The following is a 20,358-nucleotide window of genomic DNA, read 5'->3' as shown; positions in this document are numbered from 1 at the left end:
TGCTTAAAACAACAGGTGTAACACCTGAACAATCACTGAAAGGAATAACTCAAGAAATACCCCAGACGCTACAAAAAATACAACTTAAAAGCACTAGGAATTGGTAATTTTCCAAAATTCTAGATATATATAATACACGCATACAGAGTATTTCTAAAAGTATTTAATGATCTCTTCAAACAAAGAGCCAGGAATAATATCTGAATGGCACATCGAGTGGAAAACCATTTCAGTTTTGAAGATATAACGATCTTTAAAATTGCAAGCCCATAAGATGCTTGCCTACATCGTCTAAACAACAGTAATTCTGTAATATATAAATGGTCATCTGACAAAGGAAAATTACTTTCAGAAGTTAAAAAGGATATTCCAAATGCATTAATAATATCTCCTACGTCTAACTACCTGACCGAAACACAGAAGTTATATTCTAGGTCTCTTCCTCATCTCCAAACTCTGATCCCATTGGATCATTTAATCACTACTTAATCACGGTTACCCACATGCCAATATAGCACTCCATTGGATCTATGTCAGTTTTATCATCCCAGATTCATCCGCATCAGTTAACTATCTAACCAAAACCATTTCATTAAGCCTGCACTTCCACGTCTCTCACACATGTTAAAATGGTTCACATGCGCTGTATCAATAAGGCTGTACCCACTGCCTACAAGAGCTGAAGAAATCGTCAATTAGGTCCTTTTTACCCACTGCTGCGATCCACTGTTAAAAATGTCAGGCCTCACAATCAATGATGATCTCATATTCTGAACAATAAATTGCACCTCAAAAGCTAGCGTTCCTCTTCAGAGCCAAAAGATCCCTTTGCGCCGCTAATCCAAAATAGAACAGAGTGACCTACGTATAGCGCAAATGCACACAGATCACATCCAAAATGTCATCCGACTGATTGACAAAAACCCACAAACAAACTCTTTCCTGCCTCAAGCTATAGACGCATTTTTCTTTTTACACTACCATGGCAACCTTCTAAGGTATGATCTGCTCCTACTAACGAGTTATGAGCGCAACACTTCCATTCAATTAATATCGGCACACTCGTCCAGCGGTACTGCCAACGCCATCAATAATCGTGTTTTAGCGGTCTGCATCAATACGGAACAATACCAATCACTTCATAGCAGAAGATGAGATCATAAATGCCTAGAAATGTTCGACATGGATTTGAAAACCTTACTCTGTGTGTGTGTGTGTGTGTGTGTGTGTGTGTGTGTGTGTGTGTGTGTGTGTGTGTGTGTGTGTGTGTGTGTGTGTGTGTGTGTGTGTGTGTGTAAACTTACAACACGGCCATCGTTGTTTCAGCAAAGCAGATGTTCGGTGTGTATCATCAAAGTTGTGTTTCGGAAACTGCGAATTTAGTAAATGTTGGCTTTGATGGAGAAGCGGAAAGTGATAAGCGAAAGGGTTTTGTGGGGAAATGATAACTGAACAGCAAATAAGCTAGCAAAGAGAACACAGAAAAGTTAAGAAAAGGATGAGATGAATATTTAAAATTTTGAAAGAAATATTTGAGTTTACTTGATCGAGTTCGAGTGGAAGGAGGACAGGGTGAGCGAGAGATAAACAAGGGTAGACAAAATGGTAGGTGGGAGCAAGACTGGAAGAGGATGATAAAATACTGTAATAGCGATAGAAGGGCATACTGTTAAAAGAAAGGTGATTAGGAAGAGTGATGGACGAAAATGTAAATTGAGAAGGCTGGATAGGGCACAAAGGTCAGTATTTTCATACAAACAGAAGCACTCGTGATGGATAATGAAGTTAGGAGAGTTATATTATTAAAAAGTTGAAAAATACAAAAATTTGAAGAGTACAAAATTAAAACTTCAAAATTCAATCTGTCATAGGAAAAGAATTACACGGGGAAAGGGAAACGTTATACAAATGAAACGAAGAAGAAGAAGAAGAAGAAGAAGAAGAAGAAGAAGAAGAAGAAGAAGAAGAAGAAGAAGAAGAAGAAGAAGAAGAAGAAGAAGAAGAAGAAGAAGAAGGAGGAGGAGGAGGAGGAGGAGGAGGAGGAGGAGGAGAGGGGAAGAAGAAGAAGAAGAAGAAGAAGAAGAAGAAGAAGAAGAAGAAGAAGAAGAAGAAGAAGAAGAAGAAGAAGAAGAAATGTGAATAAGAATATGCGGAAACTAATATGCCTGTAAATTATAAACAATAAACAAAAGCATAAATTAAAAGACATTGTCGAATATTTGCAATAAAGACGATCACTGCACCTGTAGCTTTAGGAAACATCCTGACTTGAGTGTATGTGTATGTGTGTGTGCGTGTGTGTGTGTATGCGTGTGTAAATGTATATGCGTGTGTAAATGTATATGCGTGTGTAAATGTGGTGTATCTATTTTTCCTGAATTGTATCAAGGGAGCGTTGAAAAGTGTTGGTAAAAGAAGGTGGGGCGATAGTTAAAAAGTTTGAGTATCGATGTGAGAGAGAGTGTCATTGAAAATATAGATCACAAGATTCATTATTATTCGAAAAACCTCTTCGTATGTCTCTATAACATAAGAGCTTTAACATACAAAGTGCAGAAGATCCAGCTCAGCTTTTGGTGCTGTGTTGGCATCTCATTATGGTCCCTATTAAAGAGTAGGGATAAATGTTCCTATCTTGAAATAACACGGATACACATAATGAGAAAAAATTAATTGGCTTTGCTTAGAAAACTTTTGGAGATACAGTATTAAAAATTTCCCTTCTTCTTATAGAGAGGTCTGGTAATTTTAGTCTTATCTTTTAGTCAGTCTCTTCCAGACACTAAGAATTTTAATATTTTGGTTAGTGTTGTTTTATTGTTTGTTTTTTTTTTGTGTCTTTTTGTTTGTTTGTTTGTTTGTTTTTTTGCGTTTTCTTATTTTATGTTCTGTTTTATTTCCAGATTACAAGCGTATTAGTTTTCTAGTTATTTTTATTACATTGTTTTTCTTTTTTCAGACAAGCATCTTCCACTCATCTACTTTACAAACTCTTTTTTTTTTTGTTTCATTCTTCTAGCCTTCCAATATTTTCATATTCTACTTAATTTCTCAGCTTTCTAACCTCCTAATTTTGCTCTATTTATGTATTTGATGTTAGCTATTACTCTGCGGTGTCAGTACCTTCACCATGGCTGGTCACTTACCAATGACTCCAGTTTCTTTTGTTGACTTGTTATATAATAGACGTATTAGTATCAAGACGATAGCATTTCCTGCCCAGCTGGTGTTTGCAGACCTGTTCATACTTTCGGGGTTCCGGTGAAGCTAACTCCTACTACATTTTGATTTATTTGTTTTTTTTCAGTGGTGGTCATAAAGACGTCAATGGCGGAAACAGCAAACAACTTACTTTGCCTTTTAAACAACGTAGAACTTGGAAGGTGATTTTTTTCTTTTTCTTTTTTTTTTTTTTTTTGGTCTTTATGTTCCGCACGGTTGCCAACGGTAATTAAGCGACATATCCCAATAGAAAACTTTTCTTTTTAAACAAATGAAGCAAAAGAATAAAGAAAGTAAAACCACTATACTGAAGGAGTTTCAAGTATATTCAATGGGGTTTTGTGTGTGTTGTACTATGTTTGGAGTGGGTTGTCGGCTTTTTTCAGTAGAGAGGGAGCATATGGAGATTTTTTTTTTATATGGATAGTATGGTGTTTTGAGTGGAAGACTGTGGGTTTCTGCATAAAAAAAAATAAATTTTTAAACGGTATCGAATTTGGCGGATAATGAATGGTGGGTAATAAATAGCGCAGTCTTAATAAAATAGAAAAACTGACTATAAAGCTAGAGAAAATGTTTGTAAATAAGAGAGAATGCAAGAAAAAAACTAAAAGAAGTCGCTTGAAGATGTTATGTATATACGTGAGTGGGATATGTCTGCGTGAGGCTAAAATGTTTTCATAGTCTGTAAGAATTATTTACAAGTAGAAGAAAAGCCAGATGGTGAAGTAGATGCGACAAGTGAAAGTTCAAAATAAAAGCTTATGCTATGCACTCATAAAAATTTCATTATATATATGTATATATATGTATATATATGTATATATATATATATATATATATATATATATATATATATATATATATATATATATATATATATATATATATATATATATATATATATAAAATCAAGGTGCAGGAATGGCGTAATCCGAGTGAGTAGAAGCAGTAATCCAACAGGAACAGTAATCCGAAGGTACAAGAATTCCAGGAATTGGGTACTCTAAGTTCAGTCGAAAGACTGGGATCCGTGTGAGCGTGCGTTTTTCTTTCTTGAACTCAATATATATATATATATATATATATATATATATATATATATATATATATATGTATATATATATATATATATATATATATATATATATATATATATATATATATATATATATATATATATATATATATATATATATATATATATATATATACATACATATATATATATATATATATATTCGTATATACCTATTCGAGAGAATTCGATTTTGGGGATGAATAATATCGAAAACAGGTCGATATGTTCTTTAAGCTTGACGACCGCCATATAGCTCAGTACATATGTTTCTATATTTCATTTCTCGGTTGAAGCCAACTCATTCCACTTTTGCTAATGTTTTCCAGAGAAATATATATGCATCACACACAGTCTTATCTCCCTCTCTTTACAATACATGATCTTGTATCTAAATAAATATGCTTACTTGTTCATAAAACTTAATTCTGCATGCAACTATGCATTAAATCAATTTCTTCACACACATACTAATATATACTTTTGTTATTTACACCACCTGTCCTCGTCTGTTGTTATTATTTGTATATTCTCCCATATATATACATACATATATATATACATACATACATACATACATTACATTACATCTTTTATAGCTGCAAGTCGAATATTTTAACAAACTGAACTTGCCTTTACACGACATTTATATACTGGAAATAAAGTTGCATTTGTGAATGATTGGGAAATATCGAACACTATCTCGAAAACGTTTCCTTACGATATAGATAAGCGTTCAATTTTATATAAAATCAATCTGGATATAAAATCAGTGTCACAGGTAACATCCTGAAAAATCTAGAATAAATTCGTGACAAGAATAAAAAATAAAGAATAGACCATCTTAGTTATCACTGAAATTTAACTTCTACACAATACAGCTTCTCTTGTAATGATTCAACACGGTATTTTACTTTTTTTTTTTTTTTTTAAATTTGGTTAGTGCATTCTATTTTACATCTGTTTTTAGTATGAAATATCATTTCAATGAATAGCATGCAATTCGTATATACCTATTCGAGAGAATTCGATTTTGGGAATGAATAATATCGAAAACAGGTCGATATGTTCTTTAAGCTTGACGACCGCCATATAGCTCAATACATATGTTTCTATATTTCATTTCTCGGTTGAAGCCAACTCATTCCACTTTTGCTAATGTTTTCCAGAGAAATATATATGCATCACACACAGTCTTATCTCCCTCTCTTTACAATACATGATCTTGTATCTAAATAAATATGCTTACTTGTTCATAAAACTTAATTCTGCATGCAACTAAGCATTAAATCAATTTCTTCACACACATACTCTCTCTCTCTCTCTCTCTATCTCTCTCTCTCTCTCTATCTCTCTCTCTCTCTCTCTCTCTCTCTCTCTCTCTCTCTCTCTATCTCTCTCTCTCTCTCTCTCTCACTCTCTCCCCTCTCTCTCTCTCTCTTTCACTCTCTCTCCCCCTCACTCCCTCTCTCTCTCTCTTTCACTCTCTCTCCCCCTCACTCCCTCTCTCTCTCTCTCTTTCACTCTCTCTCCCCCTCACTCCCTCTCTCTCTCTTATTACTTACACAAACTTCCAGTTGAATACATTTAGAATCATTGAGTTTCATATGTACAGACATAATGTTCACTTTCTGTAATCTGTTCTGTAACGAAATAGAACTAGAATGAAACATGTTAATGTCTTGCAGAGCAATAGTGACTTATGATTACTATTTGAAAAGAGGAACCAAAATATTATCTAGTCGGATAATCCGGTTAACTTCTTCACTGAGGCATGAGGCTGTATGTTTCAAAGAGAATTTAAAAAGTTCTGATGACCACTTCAACCCACAGCTTATAACCTATATCATATATTTAATATATATATATATATATACATATATATATATATATATATATATATATATATATATATATATATATATATATATATATATATATATATATATATATATATATATATATATATATATATATATATATATATATATATATATATATATATATATATATATATATATATATATATATTAAAGATATGATGTATATATATATAAGAACAATTTCACATCGCCAAACATTGTTTTGAGAGGCCATTAATAGCAAAACTTCGAAGAAAAACAGTTACTGTTGATAAATATTAATATGCATATATATATATATATATATATATATGCACTTATATATATATATATATATATATATATATATATATATATATATATATATATATATATATATATATATATATATATTTATATATATATATATATATATATATATATATACATATATATATATATATCTGTAAAAATATGTGACACTTATTCGGTAGCCATGATAAAACTCCGAGTTTTGGATGCCGGGGTGGGAACCCACGCCAACACCTCTTCAGTTATCCGGCCATTGAAAATTCCTGTGAAAAATGACCGTTAAACAAAGGGAAATTACTGTGTGATTGACCGTTATTAAGACAAAAGAGCTATAGGCCCCTAAGTAAGGGGAGGGGGTAAAGGTAAGGGAGTAAAAAAGTCTATAGTGTTCGCGTAAGCGCACCAATCCGTATATGTATATACTAAACCACTCTCGCTTGAAACATACACATGCTAACCCATATAATCGCTAAAAATTATACATATATGTACATATACATATATATACCCGCATACACACCCCTACACACATGCACTCAACAACCTCGCACCCATACACACGCAAAAAATTTTTTTTATAGGGCTAAAGCAAAATACAGAAGAAAATGTGAGAAAGCTATAAGGTTAAAACGCGTCTAATATGCGTATATTTTCACATGCACGCACATACATCTATATAGCCACTACTTATATTAGTAACAAAGAATTTCTCTTTAAGAGTGAAAGGCAGATTGTATGAAGGCTATTGACGAACAGCTATACTACATGGCAGTGAAATATGGGCTGTAATTACAGAGGACATGTAAAGTCTTGAGTGAAATAAACTTTCATGCTCCGTTGTATGGGTTTTATCAATGTGCATATACGACAGAGTGTATATGATTTAAGAGAAAAACTGCGTATGAGAAATATCAGTTGTGGTGTGCAGGAGAGAAGACTGCGCTGGTATGGTCATGTAATACGTATGTATTAGGACTGCATCATAAAGAATTACCGATCTCTAACTGTGAAGCGAACTTTTGAAAGGAGTAGATTCAGGAAGACGTTGGACGAAGTGGTGGGAAATGATTTTCAGAGGTCGAGCGACCCAGATATGGCAAGTGACTGAGACTACTGGCGATTTGCTGTGCTTGAGAAAATACATCAAGCTAAGTAAAATCATGGCCATCCATTCATTCATCCATCCTTCCATATACATACATACATACATACATACATACATACATACAAGCATGTCCTTTATGGCCATAATCTCCTTCCACTCGCACACACACGCATAATTTTGTCCTCTGACAAAACGCACTCGTAACCCTTCTCTCCCAAACTATCACCACCCACTGCAAGCCCTTCCAATTCCACAGAGCATCACTTGACATCTCTACATATTTCACCTCACAATTTTATGGAACATTTCTATTCCATTGTGCAACTTCTACACCTCGACTGTTCTTTGTGGGTAGACCTTCTCTCTCGCACCTCTCTCTCGCACCTTCTCTCTCGCACTCTCTTTCCTTGTCCTGATGGGTTGTCAAGTATCGCCTCTGCAGTAAGACAGCTGTCACTGTCCCTATATCATACTCAAACCCCTCTCCTGGCACACGGCCAGCTCTCTCAGCTGAGACGTCTTGCAAGCTACGTGGTGACCCCATGGGTACTGGTGCCATGTCAAAATCACTAGCGCTGGCGCTAAAGAAAAAGCACCCATCCTGGCGTCACGTGAAAAAAATTCCGTGAACTTTGTAAAGTAGTTGGTGTTAGCAAGGGCCTTCAGCCGTAGAAACTGTCAAATCAGACAACTGGAACCTTGTGCAGCTTTTTGGCTTGCCAGCTCATCAAACCGTCCACCTATGCCAGCATGGAAAATGTTTATGAAATGATGATCATGTGTGTGTGTGTGTGTGAGAGAGAGAGAGAGAGTGTGTGTGTGTGCATGTCGGTGTGTGTGTGTGTGTTTGTATCATAAACATTTATAATGTATACGCGTGTATTTATGCGCACGCATATATATGTTTCAGTGTGAATTTCCATGTGCTTGGAAGCTTATACGTATGCACATATACAAGCGTATACACATACATATATGATTATCGTTTTTTTTTTTTTTTATGCCGATATATTTAACGTTTCGCTATCCAAATCGTATACATTCCACAATTGATGGTAAAATTATTTCTTGATACACTTATACACCGTTAGAGATATTTCACAAAGTGAGCTATTACAACTATTTTCTCTAAGATTACCATTACTTCAATAAATGCATGAAGCAGAATAAAAAACAATTCAATAAATTTATAAAAAATAATACAAGCTAAAATAATAAGTCAGTGTCTTAAATAATGTCTTGAAAGTATTTCAACTCGATATTTTCTCAGGAATATACAATACATATATCTTTACCCGATTCAGTAACCAAATATAACTTTGCTGAAATACAGGATTTTTTAATGATTTTTACTTGTATTATTTTTTTCATGCTGCTACGAAATTGCATATCAAGGAGAAATTCTCTCTCTCTCTCTCTCTTTTACTCTCTCTCTATCTCTCTTTCTTTCTCTGATGGGAGGCGCAGTTGAAATATTACCGTTGGTAGTCCCACTAACACGTACAAATGTGTAACCCATCTATCTATCTATCTATCTATCTATCTATCTATCTATCTATCTATCTATCGTCTGTCTGTCTGTTTGTCTGTCTATCTATCTATCTATCTATCAATCTATCGTCTGTCTGTCTGTCTGTCGCTCTGTCTTTCTGTCTCTAGATAGATAGATAGATAGAGAGAGAGAGAGAGAGAGAGAGAGAGAGAGAGAGAGTGTGTGTGTGTGTGACGTTGCAAGTTGGATACTTTTTAACATGTTCAAAAAGAAATCTTTCAATACGTGTGTTAGTCTCTGTGTGTGTGTGCGTGTGTGTGTGCTTGTGTGTGTGTGTGTGTGTTTGTATTTGTGTGTGTGTGTGTGTTTGTGTGTGTGTCTACGTGTCTGCTGGTATGCGTGCTTATTCTAAAAGTGGAAGACAGATGATCACATATTTTTACAATCGCACACAGACACACACGCGCACACGCACACACACACACACACACACACACACACATGTATACATACATACATATATATACATACATATATATACATACATATATATACATACATATACATACATACATACATACATACATACATACATACATATGTAATTCTTAGCATCATTCTTTTCATGTAACATGAACGGCCAATTCCCTCGGTAGATATTTTATCATTTCCGCATAATAAATGAAGACAATGGAATTCTATGGCATGAGTAAAAGTGACAAAGGGTTGGTCGTATTTACTAAGGGCACTTAACAGGAAGATAGAATTCTGGTAGTATTTATATCATTATCGTCGTCGTCATCGTCTCGACGATAGATACAATAAATGGAATATCATGGAAAAATTACATATGTTAAATAAGTAACTTAAGGCGATGAAGTTAGAGAAACCAAGTGCAAGACTAAATGACAAGACGTACGACAGACATTTTAATTCTTTTTTATTCGTTTCAGTCATTTGACTGCGGCCATACTGGAGCACCGCCTTTAGTCGAATCAAATCGACCCCAGTACTTATTCTTTGTAAGCCTAGTACTTATTCTATCGATCTCTTTAGCCGAAACGCTAGGTTACGGGGACTTAAACACACCAGCATCGGTTGTCAAGCGATGTTGGTGGGGGGGGGGGGACAAACACAGATACACAGCATATACACACAAATACATACATACATACATATATGTATATATATATATATATATATATATATATATATATATATATATATATATATATATATATTATTATGATTGACCGTTGACTGAACACTATTCAATTTTTTTTCTCCGTGTTTTTCTCCTTGTCTCCGTATTCTTTCTGTTGAAGAGCGTAGCTCGAAACGTCAAAGACTTTCCGTATTCCCGAGCGTCATACTAATACATCCTTTTGTTATTTACATCACCTGTCCTCGTCTGTTGTTATTATTTGTATACTCTCCCATATATATATATATATATATATATATATATATATATATATATATACATATATACGACGGGCTTCTTTCAGTTTCCGTCTACCAAATCCACTCACAAGGCTCTGGTCGGCCCGAGGCTATAGTAGAAGACACTTGCCCAAGGTGTCATGCAGTGAGACTGAACCCGGAACCATGTGGTTAGTAAGCAAGCTACTGACCACACGTATATATGTGTGTGTACATATGTTATGAAGACGCGTGGCTTGGTAGTTAGGGTAATCGGCTAACGATCGTAAGCTCGTGAGTTCGATTCCTGGCCGCGCGTTGTATTGTCCCTGAGCCAAGACACTTTATTTCACGTTGCTCTAGTCCACTCAGCTGACAAAAATGAATGGCACTTGTATTTCAAAAGGACCAGCCTTATCACACTCTGTGTCACGCTGAATCTCTCTGACAACCACGTTAAAGGTATGCGTGTCTGTGGAGCGCTCAGCCACATGCACGTTAATTTCACGAGTAGGTTGTTCCGTTGATCGGATCGACTGGAACACTCGTCGTTGTAACCGATAGACGACCAGTGTGTATGCGTGTGTGTATATATTGATGTTACAAGAAACTTTGAGAGCGTGTAATAATTATTTTTCGGAACAATGAATCTCGAAGCAAAGATAGCTACAAATAATAGCGTATAAGTATTGGGCTCAAAACCTTTTGCATAGAAAACGACGAAGGGCTCGTAGGACATGAACCTATATTTCCATTGTTTATAGCCATAGTTACTTCGAGATTCACTGTTCATGAAAAGAATGTATGTATGTATACACACACACACACACACAGATACAAAAATATATACACATATATACGAGTGGGTGCTGAAAAGTTCCTGGCTTTAAGAGTGACACGAAAGGCCTGGTTGGAGGCTCATCTTTCCGAGTTCTTATACAGGGCTTAGAAAAACTGGATGACCGCTGCAATAAGTGTGTGAATCTTTTCTACCCAGGAAAACAGGGCCCGAAATTTTGGGGGAGGGGACCAGTCGATTAGATCGGCCTCAGTACGCAACTGGTACTTAAATTATCAACCCCGAAAGGGTGAAGGGCAAAGTCAACCTCGGCAGAATTTGAACACAGAACGTAAAGACAGAGGAAATACCTATTTCTTTACTGCCCACAAGGGGCTACACACAGAGGGGACAAACAAGGACAGACAAACGGATTAAGTCGATTATATCGACCCCAGTGCGTAACTAGTACTTAATTTATCGACCCCGAAAGGCAAAGTCGACCTCGGCGGAATTTGAACTCAGAACGCAGTGGCAGACGAAATACCGCTAAGCAGTTCGCCCGGTGTGCTAACATTTCTGCCAGCTTGCTGCCTTCAAATAAGCGTGTGAATCTGAGAGAGAGGAATATGTTGGATAAAATCATAATTAGCTGACCCTCCTGTGTTTTCTTTTATCCAAAGCCAGGAACTTTTCAGCACCCCACGCATATGTTTTTATATATTTATTATGTGTATCTGTATGTGTCTGTATGAATATGTATATATAAATATATACATTTATGCGTGTGTGTGTGTGTGTATGTGTGTAAGTGGCGATTGATGGTATATGAACCAGAGCCATACAATTTTGAATAGGAAAACCTTACAATTCAAGTGGAGTACATATAGCACACATGTAGCCTCTTTCCTGCCGTCTCTCATAAAAATGAAATATTTCTATAAATATGGGATTTGTTATTTGTATTCATTTATAATATATATGTTCGGTATGCATCGCAAGTCTTGCTTTCATGCAGGAAACGCTACACACACACACACACACACACACACACACACACACACAAACACACATACGCATACACGCATGTACATGCTCAAATACTCACTTACGTACATATTTATACATAGACACACTCATGCGAATACATATATCCATATACACATACATATAAAAGTTTTTAAATATGTGTGTATTTGTGCATATATATTCTTTCTTCTTTCCTTTTACTTATTTTTTTTATTTTATTGTAGCTTATTTATTTATTCATATTCCGAATTTCTTGACAGGCAACTATGTGACAAAATATGCCTTATTCACGTGACCTTATAATTTTTGTAATTTTTCCTTTAGAACAACCCAGCGTTAATTATATTTATCATTTCAGTCGATCTTTATAAATGTAATCTCTGTGATTTGAAACCAATATTATATGTGCCAAAGCACGAATTTCTTGGCATTTGAGTCACTTTTTAACTGCTGCCGATTAAATAATATAACATAAATTTTAAGAGAATAATACCATAAAGGAATAATGCAATTCTTGTGTGAAAATTATTGACCGACTATATTTTGATTTGCAAATAGTTCCATTAGCTGCTGTTGCTGCTGCCAATGTCGCTGTCAATGTGTTCTGCCGCCCCAAACATTTCAGAATAAAGTGAGAACAGGTGTGTGGTGCACCAATTCAACCTGATATCTCACTTAGTCTTAGATTTGGAAGATCAGACTCATACAGTCCCATATGCTCTTTCTCGATCAATGTGAACCACAGTATTCCATATCAGACAGGACTTTTTTCAAATGACAGCAGTACGCTAAATATCGACATAGCTATTCAAAATGAATATAATATTGTGCGCAATACAATCGAAAAATTAGGAAATGAGTCTGCCACAGCATTTGTTATAGGCATAACTGCACAAATACAGAAGAATTTCTGTAATGACTTTGACGACTTACCTCTTGAAATAGTAATACGAACGCTGTAAACATTGTTAGGGCAATCTCAACTATATTTGTTAAACTTGAACGTTTTGTGTAGCCGTCAGAGTAACTCAATCCTGAACCTTTAAGATATGCCTAAGTGTTGTTGCAAGGAAAGTAACTCTTGATGTATTTCACAAATGAAGATCACAGCAGAAACCGTAGCAACAGCAATAATAGTAACAATAACGTCATCATTAATAATAATAATAATAATAATAACAACAACAACAACAACAACAACAACAACAACAACAACAACAACAACAACTTTTTAATTGGTCACAAGAGGCTTAGGTGTGAGGTTGAGCATAAGGAAATACAAAATTATGAGAGTTTACGCAAGAATATGGCAGCAATAACATTTAATAAATAAAATATGAACAAGCAAAATGAACTAATAGAATGCTATCTTGAAGAAATAAAGGAATCTCACAAGTCCAAGATTATCCAGACCACCAAAGCAAAAGCCCTAACCCAACTGTCACTTCCCAGCCTAAAGGTACGTAATGAGTGTTGGTTCATCCACTTAGACTGCGCTCGTCATCGCCTGTCCGATGTACAAATAACATTTAAACAAAACACTGACAACGCCTCAGCGATATATATTGGGTCATCCCATAAATAATTCTTTCTACTATAGTCACAAGGCCTGAAATCTGGGGGAGAAGGATGAAAGGTAAAGTCGGCCTCAGAACGTAGCGACGGGCGAAATACTGCTAAGTGTTTCACCCGGCGTGCAAATGATTCTGCCAGCTCCCCGCCTTCCAATAATAATAATAATAATAATAATAATAATAACAATAATAATAATAATAATAATAATAATAATAATAATAATAATAATAACGATGTTGATAAGGCCTGCAAGTTTGGGGTTGATTACATCGATCCCAGTACTCAACGCCCGAAAGCAATGAAAGGGCTGAAACTTGGCATCAGCGGAATTTCAACTCAGAACGTAATGATGGGCTAAATGCATCTTTCCCGGAGCAGTAATAATTCTACCAGCTCGCTGCAATAATAATAATAATAATAATAATAATAATGGCATTCTGTATATCTTATTTAACGTGGATATACTGTAGAAAGCCACCAAACTGTTCACTTCGTCTCGAAATAACATTTTGCATAGACGTATAATGCTAAAAAGCACAGAAGTATATTAGTAACATATGGAAATTACTACAGTTTTGTAGCTTCTTATAGCATGTCTACATTAAGTAAGATATACAGAATGCTATTTTGAATTAATACTACTTTCGTCACTAATAACGAATTTCTATCCAGCCTGCTGGCTACTTACAATGCTCAGTGATATGTTGATCAGAGTTTTTCTGTATCAGTAGACGTTAAATTTATCTAAGCATGTGGTTGTTGCTAGTAGATACTTCCTACTGATGCTGCTCAAGAAAACAGAAATGTTAGATGTAGCAATTCCACCCCTGCCGCAACACATTTATCATGGTGTTTTCATATTTCTCCTATAGCTCTAGGCTGGGTGGCTATCACATGCAATGGCGTTGTCAAAGGTAGCCCACTTTTCTTCCAGAATGGTTATGTATGAAGGGTAAAGACCTCCTTCGATCGTGAATGACCATGGGATTGTCCGTAGAAAGTTCCCTTCCGAAGCACAAGTCCGGGTAAGGTTGTTTTAGGGAAAACCAGCAGTTGCCCATGCATACCAATCTCCCCTCTCCACACCACTAATGTTATCCGAGGTAAAAGCAAGGGTTGATACAGTTTGGCCCCAGTGACGTCGCAACTTATTTCTACAGCTGAGTAAACTGGAGCTACGTGAAATGAAGTTTCTTGCTCAAGAATACAACACACAGATCGGTCCAGAAATCGAACTCACTACGTCATGATTGTGAGCCCGACGCTCTTACCACTAAGCCACGCGCCTTCATATATGTGCGTGTGTGTACACACACGCACACACACGCACACACACACACACACACACACACACACACACACACACACACACACACACTATCATTAATTATTTGGAAATGATTCTGCCAGCTCCCCGCCTTCCAATAATAATAATAATAATAATAATAATAATAATAATAATAACGATGTTGATAAGGCCTGCAAGTTTTGGGTTGATTACATCGATCCCAGTACTCAACGCCTGAAAGCAATGAAAGGGCTGAAACTTGGCATCAGCGGAATTTCAACTCAGAACGTAATGATGGGCTAAATGCATCTTTCCCGGAGCAGTAATAATTCTACCAGCTCGCACACACACACACACACACACACATACACACACACACACACACACACACTATCATTAATTATTTGGAGTGAAATTTAGTCTTTAATCGACTGCAGAAATGTCGCAAAAATTTAGTCGATTTAATCGACTGCAAAACAACAGTAATTGGTAACTTACTTTTTTTTTTATCACGCACTGTGACCTAGCGGTTAGTCCATTTAACTCACGATCAAGGTGGTGCGTTGCGTTCTTGATCCAAGCACATCATTTCACGTAACTCCAGTCCACTCAGCTGTGACGGAGTAAATCTGTGACGGGCTGGTATGCCGCTCTAGGTCACTGTTGTGATCTCAGTCATTTATATGCCACAGAAGCCGTATAGGCAATCCTATGAGTTCCCGAAATCGAGACAGTACTTGACTGTTTTTTTACCAGTAGTTGAACCCCAAATTCGATACAGCGCCAGCAGGATTTGATCTTATGTCGCTGAAAGACAAGACTAATTATTCTAAATCATCTAGAACATTAGCATTTTTGTCACTCCCGCATCATCTGAAGGTTACAAAAACAATACTTAAAATACATTAATGAGTAAACAAAAAAAAAATCTTTTATTTTGTACTTTTAATTATATTACAAGAACGGTATACAAGGCTTCTGGTTACTTCATATATAAAACAATTAAAACAGTAATTTCATGTGTCAAACTTACACTTTAAGAAAAATAATACTTGTCTGAGTTTGCCACACGCTAACTTCAATTAGCGTTGTAGTGTAGACAATGGAAAAGGTCACACTTGAAATGATCCAAAGGTCACATATATTGAAACGGATTTACAAATTCAATTTTGAAGTTTTCTTGGCATAAATACAAAATGTTTGGATGTGAGTGTGCATGTAAGAATATCTGAAACTATGTATGTATGTAAGTATGTGCATACATGTATATGTATATATATATATATATATATATATATATATATATATATATATATACATACATGTATATGTATTTAATAGCTTACTTAATACTGTATTATATATATATGTATTTACACATACACACACACACGCACTCACACACACACACACACACACCACAGTATGCATGTGTCTATGCGTGCACGTACATAAGTGTGAGGCTGTGTATGCGTATGCATGTGTATATATGTTATACACTTATAGATGAAGTGCTATATAGTCTGGTGGGAACAAAATCTTTCCTCTCTCAGACTAAATTTCATAATTAATAATTCTAAATTTACGTAACAAATGTTTAGGTCATTTCCGCAAGTTTAGTTTTTCATATATCAGACTTTACGTCATTCTCTTTGTAAAATGATACTTCTTATGTTCAAATATCAGCCCATAGCCTTAAATTTCGAAACATGCGGTAATATGATTGATCTGAAAACGGAGTCCATAACCTGAAATAATCGGGTTGAATGGATCCTTATGGAAAGAAATTAATATAATACAGTTCAGTTTCTATTCTCGATAATAACTACTTAATTTCATTTCAGATCCTAATATTCATTCGAAGAAATTATGCACCATATTATAGCCTTTAAATCGCTTCTAAATAATATAACAGTATTTAAAAATGATACGATAAACGTTGCCCTTTCAAAGCCTAGTCAGGTTCATGGGCCCGGTTTCCCGGTTTCTATGGCGTGTGTGTTCCCCCCAGCTGGACTGGACGCTAGTCCATCGCAGCGTTGCTCAAGAAACAGGAAGAAAGAGTGAGAGAAAGTTGGGGCGAAAGAGTACAACAGGGGTCAAAATTTGCCAAAATTTGAAACTATTTGAAAGCATTATTAAGGGTTACGGCTCAACGGCCTACTAAGGATAATGAAGTGACCTGCTACCAATTAGGTAACGATATTTATTTTACCTCTAAAACCATCCATTCATTTATTATCCAGTCAAAGATGTGACGAACCTTTACGTGGTCGCTCGACCTGCATGAATAAACCTTTACGTGGTCGGTCGCTCTGCATGAACAAACTGTCAAATAAAACCTCATCGCCTTTTAAAGAATAAAAGGAAAAACGTATTGGTTAATGTAGCCAGGTATAATGAGAATGCCAAGGAGAGAACACCTTTGACTATAGGTTTCATAGTTCAGAGCCTACCTGTTATATTACATTGTTGTTGGAGCAGAATGCATCTATGAACTTCGTGAGCTCTCTCAGACCGAGGTTAAACAACATCAAGAAATTCCTGGCAAGAAAGCAAGTTAAATTGACTAATAGAAATCGTTTGATAACATATATTAGTTTCAAATTTTGGAACAAAGCCAGTAACTTGTGGTTAAGTTGATTACATTGACCACAATGCTCAACAGGTACGTATTTCATCGACCCCGAAAAGATTTTAAAAAAAGCAAAGTCTACCTCGGCAGAATTCGAACTCATAACGTAAAGACGGAAGAAGCTCCTTTAATTATTCAGCCCCCTATGCTAACGACTCTACCAGCTCGCGACCGTTTTGAGAAAGCATACATTAACAAGGTTAATAGTTCAGTTAGTGTCAACATAGTTAATGTAATAAGCATTAAAAATACTTATTTCGATTACGAAAAGACATTAGTTCAATGACTAACATCATTCTAATCGTTTTGGCAAGAAATGAAGCCAACTTAGGGCATGTTTCTTCTAACGATTTTTATAGTCCCTTAAAAAAAGTATAAACGGTTTTACGTTGTATTCTTAAGGCGGAAACAGAATCTAAGCTTTTAGGTGAATGAATATTCATACTGTGATTTATGTCTTTTCTCGTGAACATTATCCAACTAAATGAAATAAAGTGTCTACAGTCGAAAATCGAAATCGGATTATATTATCAGCGTTTTTAAAATAGGCACATGGTTAGAAATTTAGGAAAGATTTACAGTCGAATAAATTAGCATTAGTAATTGATTTACTTTCTTTTATTGATATCGTAAGGACCAGTGGCAAAGTTGACTTGGTTTGGATTCGTACTAAGACCGTATACAGTAAGGCATTCTGTCCGACGCTCTAGTGATTCTGTCCATTGGCCATCACATGGATGGGGTTACGTTATTATGACATGTTATAAAGAGTTCTACTTCAAAAGCTATTCCGTTTACTGTCTTGATGACAAAATATTATGAAATCGTAATTTTCCATCGATGGCTTCCTAATGTAGTTTAGAAGCTTCTTTGCAACAACATGTCTCTGGGTTAGGATCCAACACGTGACATCTTGAGTAAATGTCTTCTACTGTAGTTCCGAGCCGACCAATGTATTGTTAGAGAATTTCGTAGGTAAAAATATGTGGAAAACCGTTGCGTTCACACACCCACACATACACACACACACACGTATGTATGTATCTTTTATTTTTTTAATTATTATAAATTTTCCACTGAGGTGGGAGCTAGTTTCCAACAAATATACAAGACTCCATCTTCGAGATGTAGTCAACACAGACAAATTCACATTTGGAACTTGTAATGTACGAATCAGTCGGTCAATTTCTCTTTCTGGAAATTCCAGTTTATCCAGATTCTCCTTTAAACATTTACTAACAAAACCTAGTGCTCCAACTATTATTGGTATGAATATGAATTCATAGTCTGAATAAAGAAGCTGGAGGTTTCGAAGCAGTTGTCCATCTTTTTCTTTGATTTTCGAAGTGATGGGCGATAAGATAAGATCACTTGGGTAAGGAATGACCATGCTTCTTTTCTCTTTAAAGAATACTTCAGGATCTTGTTCTTGTTTCAACCATGGCTACCTCTGCGTAGTTATTTGTGTTGTTGTTTACTTTGTAAAACAGTAAAGATAGAGGGTTGCCAGTATATCACCCTCTACCCACAGTTTTCCCATCCACATCTTTACCATATGGAGCCCTAACAAAATCCGATAATAGGTATAGATGCAAATCTCTCTAATTACTTGTCTTCTTCTAAAATCAGGCATAACTTGGCGATCGGTCGACTTACATCACTCTTCTTCGTCATGAGTTTACTTGGTAGAGTGTGTTTATAAATTTGACAACAAGGTCAAGGTGAGCTCTGATTGGCTGTATGCAAATGAGTTCATTACTGGGGTCCGAAACTCGCGTGGGAAAAAAGTTTCGTCCCTTGGGCAGTCTCCGACTTTTTCCATTTAGAGGTTTTATTAAACCAATAATACACGCTATTATTTATAGCCTTGTCTATTCGAGTTCTACCCTAATAACGTTATATATATATATATATATATATATATATATATATATATATATATATATATATATATATATATATATATGAGTGGAAGGGTTTAGGTCACTGGTAACCTGAACTAATAGGCATGCAGTCTGAGTACTCCAATTGATAAGCTACTAGGATCCAAGTTCCCAACGGGGTCTAGAGTTGTGGTAGCCACTGTCCAGTAAGGGGAAGACCAGCATCCGTAGCCTACTTCCGAGTCAGTGGGTATAATTTAAAGAAGAGGAAAACAAAATGAAGGCAGGACAAGCTTATCAATTCATTTAGATTAGTTAATGGTGAAGCGAAGCAAGGAAAAATAAAATAATATAATAGTGTCATATATATATTTACAACGAGTGGAGAGAACTTAATGTCTTATTACATAATTCACAATTGTTTCACCAATTTTTTGACACAAGAGTATTGCTATATTATTATATGATATATGCAACTAGTGAAGGCGCGTGGCTCAGTGGCTAGAGCGTCGAGCTTACGATCGTGAGGTTGTGAGTTCGAATCCCGGACCGGGCTGCGTATTGTGTTCTTGAGCAAGACACTTTATTTCACGTTGCTCCAGTTCATTCAGCTGTAGAAATGAGTTGCGACGTCACAGTTGCGAAGCTGTATCGGCCTTTCCTTTTCCTTTGGATAACACTGGTGGCGTGGAGAGAGG

The sequence above is a fragment of the Octopus bimaculoides genome, chromosome 1, assembly GCF_046866305.1.
Source record: "Octopus bimaculoides isolate indiv1 chromosome 1, ASM4686630v1, whole genome shotgun sequence".
Lineage (NCBI taxonomy): Eukaryota > Metazoa > Mollusca > Cephalopoda > Octopoda > Octopodidae > Octopus > Octopus bimaculoides.
The sequence above is the reverse complement of the archived record's forward strand: the minus strand, read 5'-3'. Positions refer to the sequence as shown.